Source organism: Sarcophilus harrisii, chromosome 1, assembly GCF_902635505.1.
Source record: "Sarcophilus harrisii chromosome 1, mSarHar1.11, whole genome shotgun sequence".
NCBI classification, from domain to species: domain Eukaryota; kingdom Metazoa; phylum Chordata; class Mammalia; order Dasyuromorphia; family Dasyuridae; genus Sarcophilus; species Sarcophilus harrisii.
Genome location: NC_045426.1, coordinates 122,563,090 through 122,569,378, shown reverse-complemented (window position 1 = coordinate 122,569,378; position 6,289 = coordinate 122,563,090).

Sequence of the window (6,289 nt, the reverse complement as noted above, 5' to 3'; positions counted from 1 at the left end):
TTAATCATTCCCCAAGTTACAGGTATCTACTTTGTTTCCAAGTGTTTACCCACTTGATTACTAAGTTGATATTTCTAGCCTTGATCCTTCCAGATTTACATCCCCACTTATATAAAGGTCTTCCTTACCTAGCTGTTCAATTTACATCTCATATTTAAAATAGCCAAAATGAAAATAATCTTTCCCAAAATATTTTCATCAGCCTTCATGAATTTAATTGCCATCTCCATGTTGATGATTCTAAAATCTACCTATCCTGCCCCCAGCTCTCTGCTGAGCTCCAGTCTCTCATCTTGAACTACCTTTTAGCCATATCAACCCAGATGTCAGTAGACATCTTAAACTCAATATGTTCAAAATAGAACTTAATTTCTTTTCCCCCAAGCACTTCCTTCTCTTACCTATCCTATTATTGTAGAGGGCAACTCTATGCTCTTAGCCACTCAGGCTGGTAAGTCACCTTGGACATCTCTCTCACACCCTGTTTTTGAATTTGTTGCTGGGCTTTGTCAATTTTACCCCTGCAACAGCTTTCCAATACTCCCTCTTCTCTCCTATAATACTGCCACTATCCTACTGCAGGCCCTCATCACTTTGTGCCTGGATTATTACAACAATCTGCTGCTGGGTCTGTCTATCTCAAGTCTCTTAGCACTCCCCATCCTCTATTCAGCCTCTAAAGTGATTTTCCAAAAGCACAATCTGACCATGTCACTCCTCTACTCGAATAAACTCCAGTGGCTCCCAATTATTTCGAGAATCAGTTAAAAATGCTTTTTGGTATTCAGTCCTCTTAACACCCTACCTTCTCTCCTACTTTTCCAAGCTTCTTACCCTTATTCTTTGACATATACTCTGATTCAATGATACTGGTCTTCTGGCTATTCCATGAACAAGACTCTCCTCCCCTGGCTCTGGCCTTTTTTTTCAGGCTGCCCCCCATTCTTAGAATGCTCTTCCTTCTTTGCTCTGACTGTTGACCTTCCTGTCTAGTCTCAGCTAAAATCCTACCATCTATAGGAAGGCTTCCTTAATTCTTTTCAAATACAGTGCCTTCCTTCTGTTAATTATTTTCTATTTATCCTGGATATAATTGTTTACTATTTGTTTGTGTGTTGTCTTCCCCATTAGACTGATCTCCTTGAGGACAGGGACCATTTTCTGCTTCTTTTAGTATCCCAGGGTTTAACACAGCTCCTGATACATACTGGATGTTGAATGTTTGTTGACTGACTTTTTTTCTTACCACCATACTTTTGGTTGCATTCTACTCCCTGTTCATCCACCTATTATATATCTGTCATGGAAAGCAGAACTCAGATATTAGCTCCTTCAGGAGCTCTTCCCTCATTGTAGGTCTTTACTTATTTTTCTTTGTGTCCTAGACAATGATTTCCATCACAGACTGAAACCATGGCTATTCAAAAAAAATCATAAATGATGATTATAAAATAATGTTATGTTGTGATCCATACTCAGTTCCCACAGTCCTCTCTCTGGGTACAGATGGCTCTCATCATCACAAGGTCATTGGAATGGGTCTGAATCGTCTCATTGTTGAGAGAGATGGTTTTAGGACATGGATAAGCTTTTATACATTTCATTAGGCAAAGGAAGGAACATTTTCATTTGAGAAGAAAAAGGAAGGTTTCATGGATGATTTGGCAGCTAAGATGGGCTTTGGAGCAAAACAGAGATTTCCCATATAAAAACAAGGGCAGAGTGCACTCCAGACATCCGGGTAGGTCTATGCAGTTGTACAGGGGAAATAGAGCTTAAGGAAAAGCTGGTCCAGTTTGATGAGAACTTAGTGTGTATAAAGAAGAAGAATGTGATCTTGAGAGCTAGAAGGGTAAGCTGGAGCCAGGCTATGGAAGGCCTGAAATGACAGTAACTACAGGTGGCTGAAGTGAGGAGTAAGGCATCTAATTTTTATTTTTCTATAAAGTCTGTGTGATGCTGTTAGTGTAAAGGATATACATTCAGTCCAAATGACTACTATTCAATTTGCTTGCCCATTAAATACTACATCTAAATACTTGCCATGTAGAATTGGTTAATAGATGAATAACAACAAATTAATAATTTTTATTCCAATCTGTTAATCCTCACTGGTTCAGTACAACAGAATTCCTTTGAAGCCTTCATCTTAAGAAAATGCTTGGTAACTGAATTTATTTATTTTGGATTTCTGACAATATCGAAAAGTTACTGGTATGATTTGAAGATTTCACTTTTGATGTTCTGTTGAGCTAATGGAAACCCCTGTTTGAGGACAATAAAGTCATGAAGGTATCCTATTTTAAGTATTACATTTTGGTCAAAGTATATGAACAGGGCAGTTAGGTGGTTCAGTGGATAGAGTACCAGCCCTGAATTTGGAGGAACTGAGTTCAAATCTGGTCTGAGACACTTAACACTTCCTAGCTGTGTGACCCTGGCCAAGTCACTTAACCTTAATTGCCTCAGCAAAAAATAAAAAAGATATGAACAATTTTCAGATGAAGAAATTGAAACTATTTCTAGTCATATGAAAAGGTGCTCCAAATCACTATTGATCAGAGAAATGCAAATTAAGACAATTCTGAGATACCACTACACACCTCTCAAATTGGCTAAGATGACAGGAAAAGATAATGATGAATGTGAGGGGGATGTGGAAGAATTGGGACACTGATACATTGTTGGTGGAACTGTGAATATATCCAGCCATTCTGAGAGCAATTTGGAACGATGCTCAAAAAGTTATCAAACTCTGCATACCCTTTGATCCAGCAATGTTTCTATTGGGATTATCTCAAAGAGATCTTAAAGGAGGGAAAGGGACCCGTATGTGCAAAAATGTTTGTGGCAGTCCTTTTTGTAATGGCAAGAAACTGGAAACTGAGTGGATACCCATCAGTTGGAGAATGGCTGAATAAATGGTGGTATATGAATGTTATGGAACATTATTGTTCTGTAAGAAATGACCAGTAAGAAATCTGAATGATGATTTCAGAGATGGCTGAAGAGACTTATGTGAACTGATGCTGAGTGAAATGAGCAGGTTCAGGAGATCATTATATACGGCGAAATACTATATGAGACTATATGAAGATCAATTTTGATGGATGTAGCTCTCCTCAACAATGAGGACCAGTTCTAATGGTCTTGTGATGAAAAGAGCCATCAATACCCAGAGACAGAACTATAGGAACTGAGTGTGAACCACAACATAGCATTTTCACTCTCTGTTGTTGTTAGCTTGCATTTTGTTTTCTTTCTCAGATTTTTTTTCCCCTCTTGATCTGATTTTTCTTTTGCAGCAAGATAATTGTATTAATATGTATATATATATATATTGGATTTAACATCTATTTTAACATATGTTGGACTACCCCAGGAAGGGGGTGGGGGAAAGGAGGGGAAAATTTGGAACAGAAGGTTTTGCAAGGGTCAATGTTAACAAATTACCCATACATATGTTTTGTAAATAAAAAACTTTAATAAAATTTAAAAAAATTAACCCTCGTCCCCCAAAAAATCCATTTTAATGATTTTTTTTCCTGTAGTTTTGAACTTAAAAAAAAATCACGCCATGTTACAAAAATACACGTTTCTTTCAACTTTTGCTGAGAGCAAAAGCAGAGCCTGCCAAATTGGGACAGAAGTGATCACGAAGGATCAGTTACTGATAGGAACTTCAGTCAAATGGCCTATCTCTGAACTAAGGAGAAAAAGCATGTTATACAGCCAAACTTCTTCTGAATTACATTCTGCCTTGATGAATTCAGTCTGTCTTTAATGTTAGATATGCACAATGAGATAGTATGTGTATGTTATAATCTTATGTCAGTGTACTGTGAGTGGCTTAATAGGAATCTTGTCACATGAAAATTTAGATAAATACTGCCTATTATTTCAAATAGGAAGAAAAACAATTCTGATATTCATGAAGCATTCTGTTTTTGTGGGACATTGGAATATTTTTTTTTTCCTTAAATTTAATTTAATTGAAGAAACAGTGAGGAAAAAAAAAACAAACAGAAAAGCAATACAAAACAAAATGAAACAAAAGAAAGGAAACATTATGTGCCCAGCAGAACATAAAGATTCAAAATATAACAACAAATTAACAGTTCAAGAAAGTATATATATTAATAGAAGAAATTATATTCATGAATGTCTGTCTTTTCTTAACTTCCTTATAAGTTGTTTTTTTGTTCTCTGCTGGACATCTTTTTTTTTTTTTTTTACTTTATTCTTTTACCTTTCATCTTCCCCACCACCCTCAAGCAGGCTACAGTTAAAGGATATATTTATATATACATATGTAGATATATACATACACATAACACACACACATATACATATTTCCTTTCCCTCCTCCCATCCCAAGCAAGCTACAGTAAAGAAAAGATAAGTATACATATGTAGATATATACATACATGTACACATTCACATCCCACATTCACACATGGTTTTCCTGTCCCTGCTGACTCATTAAATTCTACTTTATAACTTGGCTTACTATTATTTAGCCTACCCCCTCCGACCCCCTTCTACCCTTCCCACCCACCAGGATCCCTCCTTTGTCTTCTTCCCTCAGAGCCCTTTGCTTCCCCATCCACCCATTCCTTCCTTTTTACTTGTTTATAGATTTTGGAGGGTGCTATATCCTTCATGGTATGTGAGCAGGTTTTCAGAGCTTCGAGCCTTCCTCCTCTCTAATGCCTCTGTGTCTATTCTTCCTCTGCACTTTATTTGTACAATATGATTGCAATTTTTGCCTTTATTCTGCCAATCTTTCTTTTGAGCTTACTGTATTGTTGATATAAATCTTAAACATAAAGTATATATTTCCTAGGTAAAAAAAACCAAACAATTATCCATGTTTAACTAGTTTGTCCATGTTGAGTTCCTTAAAATTATTCTTTGATATTAGCTCTTATATGTTAAATTTTCTGTTAAGTTTGAGTTTGGTTGATAAAAAGACCTGAAAATCTTAGTATGTTGAATCCCCATTTTTTCTTTTTGAAAATTATAATTTTTCTGGATATGATATTTTTGGCCACAGGCCTAGTTCTTTTGCTTGTCTGTAGATAAGATTTTGTATGGGACAGTGCTACCCCTGACTAAAAATGACTACTCAGAGATCTCTCAAAGTGAAGATTAGAAGTTTTATTAGAATGTTATGAGAAGTGGGCAGTCTATCTATCCCCTGAGTGTTTAGAGAAAAGAGGCCGATTTTTCCAGAGGCTAAGAGGTGGTTAAATAGTCAAGAATCTTGTGGTTTACAAGAAAGGCTTACAGAAACTATTTGCTTACCCATCTTCTGTTAATCCTCCTAAAAATCATTGGCAAACTCAACCTGTATTCCTTTATTTGTCTTTGGAATACAGATTGGCTTTTGTGGTACTAGGGTCTTGGTTAAGCAATAAATGTTAAGAAAAAGGGATCTGTTTTGCTTCAAAGGTTAATCATCAATTAAGCCAGAGGGATTAGTTTTCTAGATTATTTGAGCTAGTAACTAAGGAGATTGGTCTATTTTACTTCAGGTTAAGTAATCAACAAATAGAAATAGCCAGTTTGGAGACTTTTGAATATCACTAGGCCATAATTAGTCAAGATCTTTTCTAAGCAGTTAAGTAAAGGTCAGGGGGTTATCTCTTAAATGTTTTCTGCTGGAAGAGCAAGTCTTTGCTCTTTTTTCTAAAGCTGAATGATTAAACAGACCCTTGGTGCTGAGTCTTATTATTCTGAGAAGTCCTCAGTTTCCAGTATCACTCATGGTTAAAGTGTTAAGAAGTGTTGCAATGTTTGCTAAATTCCATTCTGTTACAATGCTTACTCAAACTGATATAGTTGACTTATTACAAATTTCTGCTCAAGCTTAGCTGGTCACAATACTTAAACTATTTTAAGTTCTTTATCATAATACTTATACAAAGAATTTCATTTTCCCAAACCCATCAATTTATTTCATAGACTAAAATCTAAATGGCAGACTAAAATAAAAACTAAATACCTTAGTTAATTATTCTTGTAAGAAACCACACTCATTCCTCACAATTTCAAGACCTGCAGTTTTTTATTGTAGCTGCTGATAAATCTTATACAATTCTAATGGTTGCTCCAGTGTATTGCTTTTTTGTTTCTTACAAAATTTTCTCTTTGATCTGGGGGTTTTGAAATTTGGCAATAATATTCCTATGTGTTTTCCACAAAGAATCTCCTTGAGGTGGTGATCAGTGGATTTTTTTCTATTTTTACTTTCCCCTCATTCCCAGACAATTTTCTAGTTTTATT